The sequence below is a fragment of the Otolemur garnettii genome, unplaced genomic scaffold (assembly GCF_000181295.1).
Source record: "Otolemur garnettii isolate 467f Iridium unplaced genomic scaffold, OtoGar3 scaffold00033, whole genome shotgun sequence".
In the NCBI taxonomy this organism is placed as follows: Eukaryota; Metazoa; Chordata; class Mammalia; order Primates; family Galagidae; genus Otolemur; species Otolemur garnettii.
This window is the reverse complement of record NW_003852428.1, coordinates 11,881,283-11,903,190: the sequence shown is the minus strand read 5'-3', so window position 1 is coordinate 11,903,190 and position 21,908 is coordinate 11,881,283. Positions and strand designations below refer to the sequence as shown.

Sequence of the window (21,908 nt, the reverse complement as noted above, 5' to 3'; positions counted from 1 at the left end):
AGCATTTCCTCCGGGAGATCAGATTCACGGCACAGTCCCCACCACCACTATCCAGGGAGACCTTCCCACCCTGTCTCCAGCCTGTCCCCCACCTGGCATTCTCAGCATCCTAACAGACCAGGGGCAGCTGTCCAGGCAGCCCCACCATTTGGGTGTGAGAGGCCAAGTGAGAGGGTAGAAACTGAAAGCCTAGGGCCAGTTTATTTGGTCCACATGGTGTCTTTTGTTCTTGTTAGTTGTTAACATTTAAGTCTATGCTTCCATTTATATGAAATATCCAAAATAGATAAATCCATAGAAACAGAAGCAGATTGTGGTTACCATGGCTGAGGCTTAGAGGGAACAGGGAGTGACTATATAATGGGTATGGGGTTTCCCTTTGGGGTGACAAAAATGTTTTGGAACTAGAGAGTAGTAACAGGTACACGACATCATGAATGTACTAGATGCCAGGGAATTTTACATTATGTTAACTTCACCTCAATTTTTTTCAGGTGAGGGCAAAAAAAAAAAAAAAAAACGTAGAGACTTCTGCCAAATTTCTAGTTTCTCTTGAGAAACCAGAAGATCTCACAGTACCAACTGGCCCCCATGACAGGGCAGCCAGCCAGTGGCCGGCACGAATCAGCACCTGTGTTTGAGGAAGGGGCATTTGCTCTCAGAGATGGTTTTCACCCACAGCCTCTTCTGACATCATGACCCCTGCTCTACCCACAAGGAAGCCACTTACTTTCTCCAGAATAAACAGCGTCCCCACTGAACTGCCCTCCTCAGACAAGAGGGAGGCAAGGGCGTAAATCAAAGTCTGAGAACACAGCCAGGGCAAGGAGGCCAGGAGGCCGTGATCGGGCGAGTCATAGCCACAGGGTGAGGACCCGCCTGTTCCTAATCTTGCTGCCAGGGGCGCAGCTCTCCCTCCAGCCCCCTCCATCTTCTCACCCTGCCTTACTTTCCTTCCCTGCCCTTGAGGCAGACTTACTGATGTTATGTGTATTAGTTTCTTACGGCTTTGTAACAAAGTGCCACAGACTGGGTGGCTGAAACAACATTCATTTCTTGTCTCCTGTCCAAAATTGAAGTGTCAGCAGAATCATGGTCCCTCCATAGGCTCCAGGCAGGTGGGACGTAGGGGGAGATCCTTCCTGGCCGCCTCCAGTGCTGGGTGGATCCAGGTGATCCTTGGCTGTGGTGCACCATCCTCGCCTCTGCCTCTGTCTTCTTCCACCTGCCAGTCTCAAACCTCCCTTATGTTTCTTGAAATATATAATTATACCTGCACAGAAAGACCCTGTTTCCAAATAAGGAATTCACAGGCACTACGACACCATGAGCTGGGCCTTGGACATATTTGGGGGTGGGACACAATTCAACCCGTTATACCCCGTATCTGTTTGTTTGCTGTGTGGGTCATGTCATGCGTCATGAAGTCCAGACTTTGTCCATTTGTTTTCACGTTGGATCCGCACACCCTAGGACAATGCCTGGCAGGTGGGTGCTCAGCAAATACAGAACAAAGGAGGAGGAGGAACACCTGTGGGATGATGTCTGGCTCAAGCCAAGGCAGCCAGTAACTGGTTCTGTAGGAAGATGCAGCAAAAACAACCCAGTACACACAGGACTGGGGCGACTCCCAGGTGGACCCAGTTACGGAGGTCAGCAGTCACACGAGAAGAGTCAGGGTGAAATGAGGAATAGGTCCAGATTAAGCAAGAAGTTTGCCACTGAAACGGCAGAGCCTGAGCTGATGGGGTTCCTGGGGGGCCATGGAACCCCATCGCAATGGTGCTGGATTCTGCACCATGTGGGGCTAGACAAAGAAACTTCAAGAAGGGTTAAGCCTTCCTTCTATCCTTCTACACCTGCTGGGGGCTGCTATGTTTGCCACCATCTCGCCCAGGTTCTTAACTAACTCCCTGGGGGAGTGATACTCAGGGTCTGAGGCAACTGCCTGCTTCAGACTCACCTGGGGAGTATGATTTCAAGGCACACGCTCTTAAGCCTCACCCCAGACCCTACAAACCAGAATCCAGAGGATTCTGATCACTGAGAACAGTAAACTTGAGCCCCCCAAATGCAGCCTCTTGTAACAGAGACTAGTAGCATTTTTCCCCTCCTCAACCGTGGCGAACATCCCACGCTACTTGCTATGATTATGTCCTCAGCTCAGGCAGTTAATTGGTTGGCCTGCCCCAATTTCTTGCCTTTCTCTTCTATTTTTCCTACTGTCACTATAGTTAAAACAGGAATGGCACTATTTCTGTCCTCTGAACCCTTGAATGGTTTCTTCATAATCTAGAAAACAGACATTGCTGGCCGCCTACTCAACAGCTGCTCCTCCTTTATTCTGTACTAATAGAAACTTGATTTCATTCAGGCCTTGAGGAAAAATGTGCTCGTGGAAGGGAGGCCCCAATCACTGCCAGGGGACCAACTGTGATTGGCCCCAAGTAAGTCACCATAATGCCATTGTCATTTGCCAGTGATTGGTTCAGAAGTGGGCAGTGACCCGGTTTTGTCCAATGGGACATGAGGGGCACCTGCTGTGGGCTTCTGAGAAAGATCCTCCTCCCTGATAAAGAGAGACAAGAAAGGACAATGCCTCCACCTTCCCCATTGCAGTAGATGCCTCTGGGCCCCTGCACCACAGCCCTGAGCCCACCTTCATGGCAGCTGCAGCTGAGGTCCATTCTTAGTTGCAGTCTGATCGCTGCCTCTTTGCCCTTTTGGTGAGGGAGGGGTTCCTGTGCCAGGGTTATGGGGATGGCTGCCCACCTGGCGCCAGTGCTGGACTGATGGAATTATTAGTCATAGACTCACAGCCCAGGGAAGAGGACACTACACACTGAGCAGGACCACAATGAATAAGCAGAGGCTGCAGGAGGCAGTTTTTGTGGTATTGAGAAGGTGGGGTGCCCCCTGCATCCTAAGGAAGGATGTGATTGGCTTTTTGAACAATACCCTGGTCTGGCAGGGACGTGAAGCCTGTACTCAGGATAAGAATAAGGGGGAGTTGTGCTTGGTCTTGGTGATAAGGACCGTTGACCAGGGGACATTATCTGTGGGAGCAGAGTTTCAGATGTCAAGACAGCACGTGATAACAGCCCTTAATTTCAGAACCTCCCTGACCACACAGAGTTCAGCCCCAGTTCCCACACAGCAGCCTCGGCCACTTGCCCTTGTACTGGCCCTTCCTCCTCTCCTGCCTCACACTCCCCAATTCCACACTCCAGATAACACGTCAGATGCTGCTTTCAGGGCACACAGAACAAGATGCTCTTCCTCTACTTGGGTGCAATTTTATGAGACAACGATGACTTGTGGCTTTGTGAGGACAAAGCTGAGGATGAAGGAGGATGTGCTGAGGATGGAGGAGGAGAAACCTGAGAAGGGGTCCTGGGTGACATCCCTGACATGCCGAATCCCCGTGGCCACTTCCTCCATTCATGCTGGAGGGAGATGACAGACCTCCCCACCGTCACCGTCACTGGAGCACCCTGCGTATTCTCGGGGGTGTTCCCTGACCTCCAAGCCAGGAGGCAAAGAAAGCATTTCTGTGTTATATCAGCAATGTCAGGAGTCTCAGACAGAAGGTCAGCTGGCAGTGTCAGCTGTTGTGGCCATTCCGTCTCACTGGAATCCCACGGGAGGGGAACACACAGTCCCAATGTGCCATCATCTGCCGAAGCCAAACCCAAGTCATGATATGTCTAAGTGCAAGGATCTGTCACATCTCTGGCCAGTCTCATTCCATCTTGTTGTCTTCAGCTGTCACCTGAACTTTGCCAGCATAATTCTAGCCACAGAGTTGGGCTGGGCGGGGGGAGTTTTTGTCATAGCTGCACAAGCACAATTATAGCCGCTAACGACAGTGTTTCTCATGACAACGGCCTGCGTGAGTCAACCCCATTCAGGCATCTCAGCGGCGCGTCAGCTGCTGCCGTGCAACTGACATGTGAGGTTTTGCATGAAATATGGGAACTGTGGGACAAGACGTGAGCGCTGAAAACCCTGCTCCTCCGAGCTCTCTGTGGTGCTCGGCAAGAATGTGAGTGACTGGAGATCTATTCTTACTCTTTAGAAGATACTAATTAGCATTTAGTTTGATTTACCTCAGTTAGGCAAAACAGTCGCTAATGAGCGACCTTCACAAGCTAGACAACTCACCTTACCTCCCAGAGGAATTAACAAAAAGCCCCCCCGAAGCCTGGCAGAGGAGTCAGGAGGAGGATTTGGATATTTGCAGGGATTTGCTCGAGTGAACTATCTCGGCATGTTGTTGTATTTTAGTCCTTTTTTTGCTCCCAAGAATACCTACAAAAGTTCTAGGCTCCTCTCAACACTGGCTGAGTTGTCTTCATTTGCCATCCTATAATACTCCCCGAGCATCTATCCTGTGCTGAACTCAGGGCACGATGACCAATAAGACTCACCTGTCTCCCCGCCCTTGGCATCCGAGCTGTCTGACCCAGACTGAGACGCAGCCCCTCTGTGTCTCGGCTTCCTCATCTGAAAAGTGATGACAGTAACATCCAGCTTCATGGATTCGACCTCTGCCATTGTGTGGAGCCCGCATTTAGAGGGACTTGTGCTTGGCTTAATGCTCTTCTGTTGCCATCTTGACATTCTCAGTAATTTTGAGCAAGGAGTCCCACATTTTCCTTTTTCACTGAGCCCCACAATTTGCATAGTTTTGTGAGAATTAAATGTGCTTAAACGCAAATGTGACACAAAGCTTCGCACAGAATAAGGACTCAAAAATGGTATAACCACTCTAATTAAGTGGTTAAATCCAAAACAGGGCTGGGCACGGTGGCTAGTAATCCCAGCTCTTTGGGAGGTTGAAGCAGGAGGATCATTTGAGGCCAGGAGTTAAAACCAGTTCAGGAAACACAGCAAGATCTTGTCTCTAGAAAAAGTAAGAAAAATAAGGCAGGCATGGTGGTGGGCACCTGTAGTCCCAGCCACCCAAGAGCCTGAGGGGAGAGGATTGCCTGAGCCCAGGAGTTTGGAGCTCCAGTGAGCTATGACCATGCCGCTGCACTCCAGCCTGAGTGACAGAGTGAGACTCTGTCTCAAAAATAAATATGTAAATAAAAAAAAATCCAGAACAAATGTTTTTCTTACAGCCTCCCACCTATCTAATTCAAACACTGTAAGTTAAACTCTGTTTTACTTTTCTTAATGAATGTTATGCTACACATCTATCTGTGAGTGTCCTCCACTTTGAATCTTAACTTCCAGACAGGTGACATGATCTGTTTCCCTTCCTTCTGGTCCCTTTTGTCAGAAGTTCATCCTCTTCAGTCGTCCTGTAGACTGAAGAACTGTACCCATAAAGTCCTTAAGTCACACAGAGTCAGCTACTCAATCAGGTGTTTAATTCAATTACTTTTCTTCCCTGAATTGACCAGTTTTACCAAAAGGCTTACAGAGATAATGTCTGGGAGACAGTACTGGGCTGGAAGTGAACACATCTATTCTTTTTCCTGTCTCCACAAACTGCCCCAGAGCTCAAGGAAGAGTTAAACACCCTACTCGGCTGGGAGTGAGGACACCTGGACAGAGAGGAAGAGCGGGAGAGAGGGCAACCTCATCAAAGACCCCCCAGGGGACTAAAACGCTGGTGAGGGGCAGCATAGGTGACAGCCACCAAGCATGACCAACATCCCACAGACACATCTGAAGGAGTGTCTGCAATGGAAATTTTTATTTAAGGGTTCTATTATGCCATTCCTTATGTAAAGAACAAAATATTGGGGCAGCGCCTGTGGCTCAAGGAGTAGGACGCCAGCCCCATACACAGGAAGTGGTGGGTTCAAGCCCGGCCCCGGCCAAACTGCAAAAAAACCCCAAAAGAACAAAATATCTGGGTATGACTCAGTGGCTTGTTCCTTTGGAATTCAAGGCAGGAGGATCTCTTGAAGACTTGGAGACCAGCCTGAGCAACACAGCCAGACCCCATCTCTATAAAAATTAGAAAAATTAGCCAGGCATGATGGCTCACATCTGTAGTCCCAGCTACTCTGAAGCTGAGGCTAGATGATCACTTGAGCTCAGGAGTTTGAGACCATCCTGAGCAAGAGCAAGACCCTTGTCTCTACTAAAAGTGGAAGAATTTAACAACACAGGGGCTAGTGCCTGTGGTCCCAGCTACTCTGGAGGCTGAGGCAGGAGGAATGCTTGAGCTCAGGAGTTGGGGTCTGCTGTGAGCTATAAGGACACCACTGCATTTCAGCCTGGGCAGCAAAATAAGACCCTATCTTAAAAAAAAGAAAGAAAAAAAAAAGAACAGAACAGAATATATAGGGGTTGTTTTATTTTAAGGTACAATAATCCTGTTCCCAACATGAGCTTTGCCCCCATTTCTTAGTTTAATTGTCCTCCTTTTCTTAACTCTTGTGATTATTGGAATGGATGTATTTGCTAAAATCCATCCCATTAGACACTTCTTGTGCATTTTACTGTATATACATTTTATTCAATAAAGTTGATTTTATCATTTTTGTTTGAAGTGAGAAAAAGCCTGATGTGTCAGGGCTAGACAAGAGAAAACAGGCGGGAGCAGGGAGAGGGGTGAGCAGACCACGCAGTAATGTGGGGAGGAGATGTGGGTGGCATGGGCCATGGCGGCAGCAGCGGAAATGGGGAGAAGGGTTTGGATTCTGGATACACATGAAGATGGAACTGATGATATTTGCTGGTCAATTATTACAGCACAGGAGAGGAAAATGTGCCTGCAAGGGTGACTCCAAGATTTTTTATATCGGCAACAGGAAAGATGTAGCTGTGTCACTGAGATGAAGAAGACCATGGAAGGAAGAGATTTAGAGAGAAGTTAAAGACTTCGGTCTTGATCATGGTACGTTTGCAACAACCGTTCAGCTTCCAAACAAAGTTACTGAGTTGGCAGCAGAACATGTACGTCAGGAATACAGGGAAGATATTGAGGCTGGAAGTGGAAACTTAGCCGTTGTTAACTTATAAATCATACTTAAACCATAGAACTAGCTCAGATCACCCAGGAGGGAGGGTAGATAGGGGAGAGGTCCAAGAACCACACTCCCGCAGTGAGACGTTAAAGAAGAGGGAACAGCAGAGGAGATGGAAAAGAAACTCTCGGGGAGAAAGAAGGAAAACCCGGACAATGTGCAAGTTGCAAGCCTCATGAAGAAGTGTTTCAAAAAGAAAAAATGACTGGCCAGGAGAGGCACTGCTGGTAGCTCAAGTTGATGACTCCTGAGAATCAGCCACATGATTTAGCAACACAGGGGTCCTTGGTGACCTCAACCAGAGCAGCATGAGTGGACAGGCAGGAAGGTAAGACTGGATAAAGAGGGTTTAAAGAGAATGTGAGGAGAACAACCCATGTGTCCATCAATGAATGATGGATAAACAAGATGTGGTATATCCACACCATGGAATATTATTCAGCCATAAAAGGATGAAACTGATACAGGCTACAACACAAATGAGCCTGGAAAACATGATGGTGAGTGACAGAAGGCAGCCACAAAATACAGTGTATCGTACGATTCCAGTTATGTGGGACGTCCACATTGGTAAGTCCGTAGCATCAGAAAGTCTGTTCGTGCTGCCAGTAGCTGAGGAGACCGGGAAGAGAGGGGCTGGGGACGGATTGTTCCCTGAGCACAGAATTTCCATGTTCTGAAACTAGATAGTGCTGATGGTGTGTGACATTGTAAATGTGCTTGATGTCACCAAATTATACCCTTTAAAATGGTTACAATGGTGAATTTTAGGTTATGTGTATTTTACCACAATTAAAAAATAAAGGTCTTAAGAGAATGGGAGGAAAGAGATTGAAGACAGCAAAAAAGGAAATTGTATATAAAAAGGAGAGACGTAAGGGGAGGAGCTCTAACCAGGGTCAAGAAAATCTGTGTGCTCTGCAGAATGAGCTAGTGAAGGAAAATATGATGGCTCAGGAGAAAGAGGAAGGAATTGTTAGACAGTGAGTTTAAGCAGAGGAGAGAGGGGGGATCTAGCTCATAAGGCAGGGGTTTGCCTCTGCCAGGAGCCCAGGGGAGTGGAGGAGGGAGGGTGTGTGCCCACAGAGGAAGCCTGCAGGTGGGTAGATGCAGAAGTAAGCACCCATGAAAGTCTCCACTCAGCCCGCAGAGCTGGAGAGAGTGGCCCGGGGAGACACAGTGCAATGGCTGGAAATCAGAGAGGGTGGCTGAGCATCTATTTCAAGTGAGCCACAGGGGGCATCCTGCTGCCACCACCTCCAGCTGTGTGGGGCACACGTGGAGCAGGTCCCTACAGGGTTTACACAGATTATGCCTGAGCCAACTGTGATGGTTAATTTCATGTCAACTTGACTGGATTGCAGTGCCCAGATATTTGGGCAAACATTATCAAAATGTTTCTGAGAGGATGCTTTTGGAAGAGACTAGCATGTAATGGGGCAGACTGCGATACAGCAGATTGTCCTCCTCCAGGTGAGTGAGCCTCCTTCAGTCAGTGAACGCGGTGTGATAAAACAAAGACTGCCCTCCCTTTCCCTTCTCCCCTCCCCCCTGCCCCATGCCCTGAGCAAGAAGAAATTCTGCTGGCAGGTGGCCTTCAGATGTGGCCTGCAACATAAACTCTTCCTGGGTCTCCAGCTCAACAGGCTATCTGATAGATCTTGAACTTGCCAGCCTCCATAGTCAATTCCTTTAAACAAGTCTCTTTATACAGAGCTGTGTACCACATGATGACTCTTTAGTCAGTGATGGACTGCGTATGAACAGTGGGTCCCGTGAGATTACCATGGAGCTATGGAAAAACGTCTACCTCCTGGAAACGTCGTGCTATCCTGCAGTCGTACACAATGCGTTCCTCACCTGCCTGTGGTGATGTCGGAGTGCACAGACCTACTGCACTGCCAGTCGTGTGAAAGCGTAGCACGGATAGTTATACACGGCTCACAATACCTGACAGTGATAATAAATGACTATGTTACTGGTTTAAGTATTTACTTCATTGCACTTTTTATTTTAGCATGTACTACTTCTACTTACCAAAAAAACAAATAATAACAACTGTAAAACAGCCTCAGGCAGGCCCCTCAGGAGGTCTGCTCAGGGAAGGTGTTGTTGTAGGGATGACAGCTCCGTGAGAGCTATTTCCCTGAAGACCTTCCAGTAGGACAAGATGTGGAGGTGGAAGATGGTCGCACTGATCATCCTGACCATGGGTGGCCGAGGTTAATGTGTGTTTGCGTGTTTTTTAATAACAAAAAGGTAAAAAAATAAAAAAATAGAAAAAAACCTTTATAATAAAGATATAAAGAAAAAAACACTTTTGTATAGCTATACAACGTGTTTGTATTTTAAGCTATGTTTGTTGGTTTGGCAAAAAAGTCTGTAAAAAGTTTAGAGTTTAGGGCGGTGCCTGTGGCTCAATGGAATAGAGGGGTGGTGGGTTCAAACCCAGCCCCAGCCGAAAAAAACAGCAAAAAAGAAAAAGTTTAGAGTTTATAAGGTTTACAGTGTGCTGGTTCCTTATTGAAGAAGGAAGTATATTTCTGTGAACTGAGGGTAGCCCAAGTGTGCAGAGGGCCTGAGGTGTGCGGCGGCATGAGAGCTGCCCTTGGCCTTCACGTTCACTCGCCTCTCACTCACTCACTGAGCCAGAGCAACTTCCAGTCCTGAAAGCCCCACTGGTGCTAAGTACCCTGTACAGGTGTGCCATTTTTTATCTTTTATACCGTATTTTTACTGTCTGTTTTCTGTCTTGAGATATCTTTAGATACACAAACACCACTGTGTTATAATTACCTGCATACAGCATTCAGCCCAGGCACCTGCTGCGCAGGTGTGCTGCCTCGGTGTGTAGTCAGCTACCCCAGCTGGGTGGGTGGGAGTGCACCCTGCGACAGTCAGGCAAGGATAGTCCCTAACAACACATCTTCAAATGCATTCCGGTGGTAACTGCACATGGATCCCACTGGACGGCCCTAATACTTCAACCAAGTGCAAAGAGGTGACAGAGAAGGGACACAGGTGTTCATAGTGACTGAAGGTGCAATTTTAAGTGGATGAGGAGAAAAGTGAGGGTCTGAGAGGGATGAGATAAATCACTGGGGGAAGTTCAGGGATTGGGATCCCGAGGGCTTGTAGGACTGTTGCAATGGAGCACTGCTACGGGAGGGTTCAAAGTCAACTGCAAACACTTTCCAGTTAGCCTTACACAGATAAATGCCAAAAGAGCTGTTCCTATTTTTCTCCAGATTTGCAATTGCACGGCTGTGGCTGCAAAGTCATGGTGGCCTGTGCCACACCTCCCTCCTGGAACCCAGGCTGGAGGCAGCCTCAGAACGCGGGGTTGGAGGCGAACAAACTTCTTCTAGAAGTGATACAGGGCAGATCTGGAGAGAGAAGAGCAGGAGAGAGCCAGCCACAATGCGCACAGCACAGTGAAGATCCAGGGACAGTCTCATAGCCCTGGAGGGTCCAGAGGATGACTGAGAATTCCATCCCGGTGCCTACTAGGGGTCACCTCGCCTGGAGCAAGGAAACCCGTAGGCAGGGGTGATAGCCCAGGGCTGGACAGCCCAGCGTGCAGAGAAAGTAAGCTGAGTTCCTATCCAGCGGCCAGGCAGAAAGACGCACACCTCCTCCCAGGCCAGCTCAGAGAACCAACCACCCGAGGACGATGCCTTGATGTTCCAGAAACTTCTTCCTGTCCCGGGGACTTCTCCAGGAGGAGAAGGATTTCTCAGAGACTTCTTCTGATGGTCAGGAAATTGTGAACATGGGGAAAGGCCTGATAGAAACTTTGAGGTGACTAAGAAATGTAGTAAAAAGAGGCCTTCGTTTTTGACCAGAAAATGCAGAATTACCTTGAGCAGTGAGATTGTTTATCTGGCTGGAAAAGGAATGTGATTGTTACGGAGATCCTTCCCACTGAGAGGAAAAGGCTCTCATGCCAGATTCCAGAAATCCGGTCACCCTTCTGGTATCTGAGCTGGACTCTGAGGCCTGGCTGCTGTACCTGCAAATGGGCGAGGTTCTGGGAAGCTGCTCCATGTGCTGCCAAGCGGAGGTTAAAGTCATAAAACAGTATCGGGATGGGAAGAGAGCCAGGTCACCTAATCTAGGGTTCTCAACCAGGGCGATTTGGGTCTTGTCTAGTGACTGGTTATCACATCTGGGGAGGTAACTGGCATCTGGTGGGTAGAGGCCAGGGATGTAGCTAACATCCTCCACTGCACAGGACAGCCCTGCCCCCCAACGAAGAATTGTGTGGCCCTAAATATCAATAGTGCCAAGGTTGAGAGATCAGTCGAATCCAAGATCCTATCTAGGCATGCATTTCCTCAGAGAAACTCCCTCCTGGCTCAGTAAGTTCAGCTTCAGAACTGCCCAAGTAGTTTGCCCACTGGGTAAAGGCCTGATTTTTTCCAGGCTCTGCCTGAGCCCAGAGGCTCAGCTTCCTAAACCACTCTGTCATGTGCTTGGGTCAGTCAAAACAGGAACATGGCACTGGTGGTATTATGAATGCCCACATGGTGGGATGTGAGTTCTCTTGAAAGATCCCATTCCCAAAACTCTGTCCCACCAGCCTGCCCCAAAGCCTGGACTCCATCACTGAGAATCCCCTGGAGAGGTGGGCTTCTCTCCTTCAGGGGCAGCACGGGAAAATGCAAGCACCTCATGCAGATTTGAAGAAACTACTCCACAAATTAGTCTTAGAATGGTACTGCCTGTTGACTTGGCCCAGGTTCCTGACCTCCTATGCCTCACTGTCCTTGTCTATAAAATAGAAATAATAATAATTACCCCACATCATGGGTTGTCATAAAGACTCAATGAGGGACCACATGTAAAGGACTTAGAACAGCGCCTGGCACACAGTTTAGGCAGGTACGATACACGGCTGTCGTTAATTGTGCTTTCAAGTATTCATGGAGAGAAATCTGTATGGGCCCTTTAAGAAGCCTGGCAGAAACCCAAGTTTAAAAAAAACAGCAACAACAAAAGTGCAGTTTCTGCAGTTTCTTTTCAAGTAAGACAAACTATTCAAAACTAAACGAGAATAAGAAGTTGGAGAGTTGAAAGGGTGACTGACTGATGGACTACTAACTTGGTTGCCAAGGAAACTCTCCAGGTTGAAAAAAAGGTACTGGTGGAGATTGATGCAGACTCAGGAAGGAGCTCATGGAACTTCTGTCCTGTGAGCAAAGAGGCTCACGGGGCATGTGAGAGCATGGGTTTCGGAGAAAGCCTCAGGTATCAGCAGAAAGCCTGCTCCTCTCTGATAGAGCTAGGCAAATCTACTCTGGATGGCCAGGGAGATAAGTCAGACACTGCCCTGATCCACTGCAAATGAGCTCTCAGGTTCAGAGGACGCTGAGAGCAGCCTGGCAGGTGGAAGTTGTCTGAAGGCTGTTTGGGTCCTTAAGAGGAAAGTGGGGGAAAAGTTACTATTTCTCCAAAGAGAAAGGGGAAAAAAAGAGCATAAGATCAGCAGTAAGAAAGGGTCAGGCAAGTACCTAGATGGTGATATTTCTGGAAAATTATTTCCCTATAGTCTTACCAATTTGTTGCAGATTTTTTTCCTCATCGTGATAAAATACACATAACATCAAATTTACCATTCGAAGTATATAATTCAATGGCATTACTGCATTTAAAATGCTGTGCAGCCATCATCACTCTCTAATTCCAGAAAATGTTCACCACCCCAAAAGGAAGCCCAGTTAGTAATCGCTCCCGTCTACCCCCAGCCCCCTGGTTACCATCAGTCTGCTTTCTGTCTCCAGGGATATACGAATTCTGGCTGTGTCAAATATCTGGGATTGCACAATATGTGACCTAACGCTTTCCTTTCTTCTTTTGACTTCTTTTGCTTGATGTGTTTTCCAGATTCCTCCATGTTCTAGCTTGTATTCAAACTTTACTCTTTTTAAGGTCAAATAACATTCCATTGTATCAATATACCACACTTTGTTTTCCATCCATCTGTTGTTGGACATTTGGGTTGTGTCCACCTCTGGGCTATTGTGAACACTGCTACCATGAATATTTTGTATGAGTTGCTGTTTGAACTCCTCTCTTCAATTCTCCTGTGGATATACCTTGAGTGAAATCACTGGCGTATATGGTACTCTATGTTTAACCTATTTTCCACAGCAGCTGAATCATTTGAATCGTTACAGATTTTTGCCCAATGAATTGGGAAGAATAGAGCTAAGAGAGAAACATTACTGTTGAAAAGTAATTGGGCAATGTGAGGAACAGCAGAGCCTAGTAGAAAGAGGATGGAACCAGAATCCAATACACCTGGGTCCAATTTCCAGCTCGCTGATTATGACTTGGCAAAACACTTAACCTTCCTGAACCTCAGTTTCTGCATCTGTATATGGGGAATATCTGCTTCATAAAGTTATGATGAAGATAAAAGAGTTCTAGCAATATACTCAGCACCTGGTAGGCACCTGCAAGTTCCAGCTGTTGTTATTATAATGTATAATGTTTGGGATGTATCAAGAGCTATAAAAGTCATGTTATTTAACAAGTTCTGCTCTTGAAAACTTATACCAAGGGAATCAAGTTCACCATTACAAATAAGAAAAAATCTCTGAAAATATATGCCCTGTTATGGATGAGTACCATCCTTACACAAGAAGGAGATGAAGAAAATCAACAATTTTTCAGTAGCAGGTCTACCCTGGTTCTGGTTAACTTCCTGACACCCTCATTCATTCTTTACACATGCATTCATTGAGCCTCTACTGTGTACCACTTACTGAACTAGTCACTAGTGATATAGCACCAGCCAGCATAGACATACCCTCTGTCCCTAGGAAGCTAATATTCTAGCCGGAAAGAAGGACATTAAACGATGAGAATATCAGCTACCATTTACTAAACACATGCTTTGTGCCAAGCCTATTCTCAGTCAGGGATTGGCAAACTACAACCTGTGTGCCAAATCCGGCCCATGGCCTGTTTTTATGAATAAAACTTCACTGGAAGACAGCCATGCCCCCTCCTCCACGTATCATTACCCAAAGCTACTTTTGCACGACACCCATAAGCTGAGTTATTGAGACCACACGGTGCAGAAAACCTGAAGTGTTTACTGTTCGGTCATTAGAGGAAAAGTGCACCCACCCCTATTGTGAGCTCAGCACACCTTAGACGTTGGTACGTACAGACTCTTAGTATGCCCATTTTGCAAATGAGGAAACAGGACACAGAAAGACAAAGTCACACATGTAGGAAGTGAACCAAATCTGTAGTACAATTGGCTATAAAACCCCTGCTCTACAACCTATGCTCTACAACCCCTACCCAATAAAATACAGGATCATTTTGTTACCACTGCAGAAAGTGCCGCACAGAAATAAAGGAGGTAACACTTCACTGACCTGTAAAGCCAAGGGTAGGATTTGAAGGTGAACCAGAGTCGGCGGGGTAGAGGGTGGACGTATCCCAGGTGTAAGGAATGAGGCAAAAGCAGGCACATTCGGTGAACAGTGCAGCTAGAGACAGACGGGCCGGCGGCAGAGGCAGCGGGCAGATAATGCAGGGCCTGGCATGTTGAAGATTCTGAACTTTAAGAGCAAAGATGAGCCACTGAATGGTCTTATTCAATAACATGATAATATTAGATTTGCCTTTTTCCCAAGATGACTCTTGACGGTGTAGAGACAGGATCAGAATGCGGAGGAGGCTAAGAGCAGGACAGAACCATTAGAAACTGGACTTGAGCACTGGTTTCTAATAGGTCTCTCCTGCTCTTAGCCTCCTCTGCATTCCAATGAGGACAATACTGGTTTGACTGGAGCTAGGACAGTGCAGGGGAGAGAAGTAGGCAGTCTCAGAGGGCACAGACACGCAGAACCAACAAGGCCTGGTGACTAACTGGGTTTGGGGGGAGAGAGGGAAAGGGTCAGGGGTAGGCTCCAGGTTTCTGGCTCGGATACTCAGCATGGTTGCTTCTAGGATACTGCTCTGGGTGGGAACTGTTAAGCAGAAGCCTCAGGAGCTAGTTTGGAAAGAAGAGGATTACAATAGGAAAAGAAGTGCCTAAGAGAATCTTTGGGAGTTTTTGTGACTCCCTGGTGAAGATGGCGAGGACACTCCAGAGCCATGCCCCTTCTGCCCACACTTGTGCCAGCAAGACAGAGACCTCACGTGACCTTACCAGGAGATAAAGTCCCACAGTCTCACATCCCAAGTCGTAGGTCTGTATCCTGGCTGCAAAGGAGGCTGGGAGATGTAGTTAGTTTCTGTTTTATGTTTTGGGTTCTATGCTGCGGAAAATCAGACTTGGAAAAAGTGTCCTGAAGATTCTGGGCTGCTTCAAAGGGCACACACCTGCTTCAGCAGATGGCCGGGGATTAAGGTTAGGGTTAGGTATTAAAGTTAGGTCCCTGAAGAGGAAACCCCAAAGGAGAAGCTGGTTAGAGAGAGGAAATGGAGGTTCACTTTTGGACCGTTGAATGTGCAGTGCCTGTGACATCCAGGAGGAAGCTGGCAGGATCTGATTTAATCCTCAAGGCCAACTACAAAATCTATATCATGATCCTCGTGCCTTAATGTCAGGTAATAAGAACTTGAGGGGAACAGGACACAGATGCAGGATACTGTGGCTCCACCAGCTGGGGTTTTTCCTACCACAGTCTTCCAACTTTATCATCATCCTTTTAACTTCTGCCCATCTTTGGCTAATGTCATTAATACTTTTAATTCTATTTTTATTCTATTTTCATTGCTCCCTAGTCTGACAAACACTATGAAAATATCACCATGTGTCCCTATCAAACATCAAGTCACCAGAGCTCCCTGGCAGTCACGTGGAGGTCACAGGTTCCGTGTTCCATCTTTTCTGCTAACTTAGACCTGGGCAGTATGCTTGTGAGAAGATATCTTCTGCATTGTGGTTTTCAAACAAAACTGAAGCAGGCAGTGTTTCCCCTGGCACTCCCCAAACCCCCTGTTCATATAGCTCTTTCCACATTCCTGTCCCAATTTCTTTAAGATCTCAGTAAATTTACTAGATACCAAAGCAGCTGAAGTTTCTCTTGCTAGAGGGTTAAAGCTTTAATGCAATTACCCCCTCATGGGGGATCTGCATTTCCAAGAATATTAAATCACCAATCTAAGGAGACAATTGGAAAGACAGCTTTGGGGTTTGTTTTTTTCATTTTCTCTTTCCTACTTTTTTTCAATCACCCTTTAAATCACCACCAAAACTTACTCAGCCTTCTAGAGGAGTTGGCTCAAGGAAGAGTCTATCACTTTCCACCAGTCTTTTCCACAGAAATGTCATGTTGATGCTACAGTTTGTATGGAAATGAAAAGGACATATAATTTGGCCAAAAAGATTTTGAAGAAAAAAAATTGAGTCTTATGTCACCTGGATTTCAAACTTAATTGTAAAGCTGTTATAATCGACACAGTGTGGTACCAGCAGAGGAAGAGAGTGTCGAGACATAGACACACAAACGTGATCAGTTCATGTTCAGTAAGAGTTGGTCCAAGGGCGGCGCCTGTGGCTCAGATGAGTAGGGTGCCGGCCCCATATACCAGAGGTGGCAGGTTCAAACCCAGCCCTGGCCAAAAACTGCAAAAAAAAAAAAAAAAAAAAAGTTAGTTCAAAGGGGGCAAGGATGGTCTTTTCAACAAATGCTGCTCAGCCAAGTAGATATACAAAAAAAAAAAAAACCACTCCTCTTCCTTCACCTCATACCATCCACAAAAACTAGCTCAAAATGGATCATAAGCCAAAACATAAAACTATAAAACATCCAGAAAAAAAGTCCTAGAAAACCTTTGTGACCTCGGAGTAAACGCAAACAAGAAAAGGACATATTGATGAAATGGACCCTATTAAAATTGAAAGCTTTTGTTCTTTGAAAGAAAGATCCTATTAGGACAATGAAAAGGCAAACCCCAGACCAGGAGATAATTATTTCAAATATCAAGTGACTTATCTTCTTAGGATTGAGTTGTAAACATATTTATATCTTTTTAATACAAGGCCATTGTCAAATATATACATATATATGTATCTAATATAGTTTATAACTCAATCATAGTAAGTCAAACCACTTGATTTTTTTTAATGGTCCAAGGTTTTCAACCAACTTCACTAAAAAGGAAATACAAATGTCCCACAAACACATGAAAAGATTCGCAACATCATTAGTCATCAGGAAAATGCAAATTAAAAGCACAATGAGGTAACACCACACACCCACCAGAAGGACCAAAATTAAAAAGGCTGGCAATATCACGTTGGCAAGAAAGTGGAGCAACTGGGGGTGTAAAATTGTGCTTTGGAAAACAGTTTGGATTTTCTTAAAAAGTTAAACATATACTTAACATATGACCCAGAAATTCTGCTTCTAGATATCTACCCAAGAAAAATGAAAACATATGTACTCAGATGATTTGTATATAAATGCTCATAGCAGCTTTCTTTAGAGGAATTGTGTTATATCTGTACACGGAAACACTCCACAGCAATACAAAGGAATGGTACGGTGGTGAGTGCAACAATAACGCAGATGAGCCTTGACAATATTATTATTAGGTCTCAGTCATTTTTCATGGTGTCTCTCAGCTGAAAGAAATACACAAAAATTCAGTTTATTAAGTCATTATATCCACAACAACTTCAAAATAATGGTTCCCATGGCATCCAACAGATTTTTGTTTTGCTCAAACATTTAAAACATCCACGGTGGTGCTCCATGAGATCGCTACAATGTCCCTGGCAACCTCAGGAGAGTTGGGGAGCTGCAAAGTTGAACTCATCTCTACTGAGTAAAGAAGAACAATGGTTGCCCAGAGCTGGGGGAAGGAAACATTAGGGAACTTTCTAGGGTGATGGGATTTTCTAAATTTTGATTGTGGTGCTATCTACTCACTTATATTTGTCAGAATGCATGAAAGTGTATTCCTGAAATGGATGTATTGAATTTGTTGTGACTTGAAGTTTTCTGGGATGCCCTACCATTATCATTAAATAATAATTTGAAACCGCCTTCCCCACGGCCTACATGGCTACCACTTCTGAGCATATATATACTTTTCTAGTGGACACCGTAATTAATGCTATTCAGCTTTTTATCATGAAATCACCCCAACTCTGTAACACAGAGATGATTAGCTTTGTTGTACAGATCTGGAAACTGAGGCTCAGAGCTGTTAAGTAAATTTGTCTGTCACACAGGTACTAAGTGGAGACAGTGGGACTTATATTCCACTCTGTACCCCCCCCCCAAACACCTCCTGGACTTTACTATGCCTCTCTGACTCGACATGAGATCTGAGCATGTAAAAGAGCAGAACCACATTATGGGAATTTGGACTTCACCATATACCAGACTAGACGAGATGATGTCATTTGTCTTTTTAAAAAAATGTGAGAGGAAAAGCTTCTGGGAAGGATTCTTCCTCATAGTGTTTCTTCTTAGACTTTAGGCAAACAAAATATGAGAGACATTTATTACGATAATATCAATAGTCATCAAAATGTAGGTTGGGGGGTTTTCCTTACTTTCCTCAAGTTTTATATTTTACCCATTTAAAGCCACTTGCAACAATTTTTTTTCTCGCTAAAGCAATTTTTTTCATCTTTGGAACATTTCCTATAAGCAATAGTTTTGTCATATCTTGGGATGTGGAGAGCTGGAAGGGGCTCAGACTTCTGCCAATTTATCCTTCTTTGTAGCAGATAGTTTTATGCCTGGGATGAGCTGAGTTCATGCTGTTTTTAAGCCCCCAGAAGGTACTAGGACAGCAGTCTCAGAAATACCTCCCCAGTGCCAGGGAACTCTTCTTTGGGTGTGACATAAATCTTACATCTGTCAGTTTAAGCTCATCTTGTCTTCTTTGCATTTCCACAGTTGATCACAGTTTCTGTTCTAGATCAAGATGTCCTTTGATGCCATGTCAAACCTTTTGTCCAGGTATCGTCCATCTCTCACAATGCCGGCTGGCCACTCAGTGTTTTGTTTTTTGTTTTTTGTTTTTTTTTGTAGAGATAGATTCTCACTTTATCACCTTCAATAGAGTGCCGTGGCATCACACAGCTCACAGCAACCTCCAACTCCTGAGCTTAGGCTATTCCCTTGCCTCAGCCTCCGAGTAGCTGGGACTACAGGTGCCCACCACAATGCCTGGCTATGTTTTTGTCTCAGTTTGGCCACATTTGAACCTGCCACCCTCGATATATGAGGCCAGCGCCCTGCCCACCAAGCCACAGGTACTGCTCTGGCCACCCAGAGTTAAATGATGCCTCCCTCAACGACCTTGGCATCCAGGGTCACAGCCCAAGTGTCCTTGGAAGGGAGTCTCCTCATAACTACACTGACCACTATCCTGGTCTGCTGGTCCAGGCTGGTGAGTGCCCTTGTCTGCCCAGTTATTAAAAAGCCCTGTTTCTATCACCCTCAACAGCTTGAAAAAGTATACAATCTCCTTATTTATAGGTTATAAAGAATCAGGGTGATTTCCCTGAACTTCTCAGCTTAGGGTGCCCCACATACCAATGCAGTGATCAGAACCTAGACAGAGTGAATCTGGGCAGAGTCTTCTAGAACTGTATACACACGTGGCTATCGAGCACTTGATCTGTGGCGAGTACTGAAATGTGCTGAATGTACAAAATACACTCCAGATTTCAAAGACTTAGTACAGAAAAGAATGTAAAATAGCATTGTGGTTTTCTTTCTTGTCCTCAGTAGAGTGCTGTAGCATCATAGCTCACAGCAACCTCCAACTCCTGGGCTTAGGCAATTTCTCTTGCCTCAGCCTCCTGAACAGCTGGGACTACAGGCACTTACCATAATGCCCGGCTATTTTTTTGTTTCAGTTTGGCCAGGGCTGGATTTGAACCCACACCCTCAGTATATGGGGCTGGCGCCCTACCCACTGAGCCACAGGCACTGCCCTTAAAATAGCATGTTTATAATTTGTGTATGGAAATTTTATTTTGGATGTGTCTGTTAAATATGTTAACATAATTAAAATCTGTTATTAAAATTATTTTACTTTTTTAATGTGGCTGCTAGAAAATTTAAAATTATGTATGTGGCTTATACCATGTTTCTAATGCATGTTACTGCTCTAGACTCAGCAAACCATTCCCAGGAGTGGTCTTGCTACCGACTTTTCCTTTCCTTCCCCATAATAACACTGGGCTATCAAAGGGTGGATAGTTACAGTTTTAGGTATGACTCCCCCCAGATGGTATTTGCCTAGTGACCATGGCTCTTGAGGTGTGCACCTTAACCAGGGGGTTGCCGGGTTCACCCTGCAGGGGCTATCAGGGGTCATCTCAGGTTTGAGTGCCAAGATGCAGTCATAGCTCACTGTAGCCTTGAACTCCTGGGCTCAAACAATCCTCCCACACTCAGACTGCTGAATTTATATTTAGGTGAGAATGCATTTTTTTCTTTCATCAATTGGGCTAGATGTACATCTGAGCTCGCAGGCCCTTGTCACCCCTATTGGACCTTGGGATACAGGCTGCCTCCAGGACGGGAGTCTAACCTTGGGTAAGGCAGCCTTCTTTGGCTGAAAGCTATAAGCTCCACAGCTGGAGAAATGATGGCTCTGTCTAGTGAAGTTGAAAATGTATGTGTTTAATCACCCAGTGATTCAGCATCCGGGGATGTGCCTCAGAGAAACTCTCGGGCATCTATGTGAGGGGACGTGTGCTGGGATTCACACAGCAAACTGAAGGTAAAGTAGAAACAACATAAAATACTCATCACTAGGAAAATGGAGACACGGATTGTTGGACGTGCTGATCCTTCCTGTTATGTGCTAATTGGTCCTGTTATGACCTCTCTTGTCATGCACAAGCCACCAAAGTCCCACCTGCATCTGAGAAGCCTCTGAAAGAGCCCCAAACAGTCAGTGTAGTTCAGTTTGAGCCCAATAAGGGAGCAATCGGTAAGGCATACAAGAAGGACGCAAAACTGGTGATGGAGAGAGACTCCTGCCATTTGTGACGCGTGCCGTGTTACCAACATGGAGACGCTGCTGAACGAGAAAGGAGAATTCACTACTGAAACTGAAGGGGAAGCATTTCAGTTAACACAAGACACGGTCAGTGTGAAGAGATTCAGAAAACCCTACATGTGGAAGAAGCTGTTCTGAACGTAATTGGACCCCCCTTTGGCCTGGGCAGGATCATGTATACGGTATTTGAACATACATTCCGCATATAGGAGGAGATGAACAGAGAACATTCTCTAGTTTCCGTGCTATAGTTGCTCATTCAAATGTTCCATCCTCCCACTGAGCCAAAACCAGAAGGTCATGCCATTTGTCAAGGAATTGTGGGAAGCCCTGACCAGGAATAGCATGTCCCACAAAGTACATGATTCCTCTGGGCCAATCGGAAGATGTGATGCCAGGACTGATGAGGTAGGTGTGGCTTTGGCATCACCATTGACTTTGACACTGGGAACAAGGCCCCTCACACTGCAACACTGGGGGACAGAGACTCAATGCGGCAGATAAGAGCAGAAGTTTGTGAACTACCTGGTGTAGTCGAGATCCGGCAGCATCACGTGGGCTGATGTGGAAGCCAGGTATCCTCTCTTTGAAGGGCAAGAGACTAGAAAAAAAGAGACAATTGAAGAATGGGGACAATTTTAGCAACTTTTGACCACTTGTGGTAATAAAAAATAATTCCCATCATCTCCACTTTACAAAAGAAAACAGCATGGTGATTGCTCCCAGGGACTGTATTTTCTCGATGGCCGCCTGATTTTATCCCAACAATTAAAATTAAAGGAATTCTGAGAAAAAAGGGGGGGGGGATTTAAGTATAAGGGATGTAATACTTTACAGCTGTTGTGAGATTAGACTAAATTTATGCATATCAGTGTGCATAGGTCTCAAATATGACATTGCTGAGGGTTTTTT

General features: G+C 45.8%; 1 pseudogene; it reads left to right on the top strand.

Annotated features, from left to right (window-relative positions):
- Window positions 1-20,800: 20,800 nt before the first annotated feature.
- LOC100948194 lies at window positions 20,801-21,638 on the top strand (annotated as a pseudogene).
- Window positions 21,639-21,908: the final 270 nt, after the last annotated feature.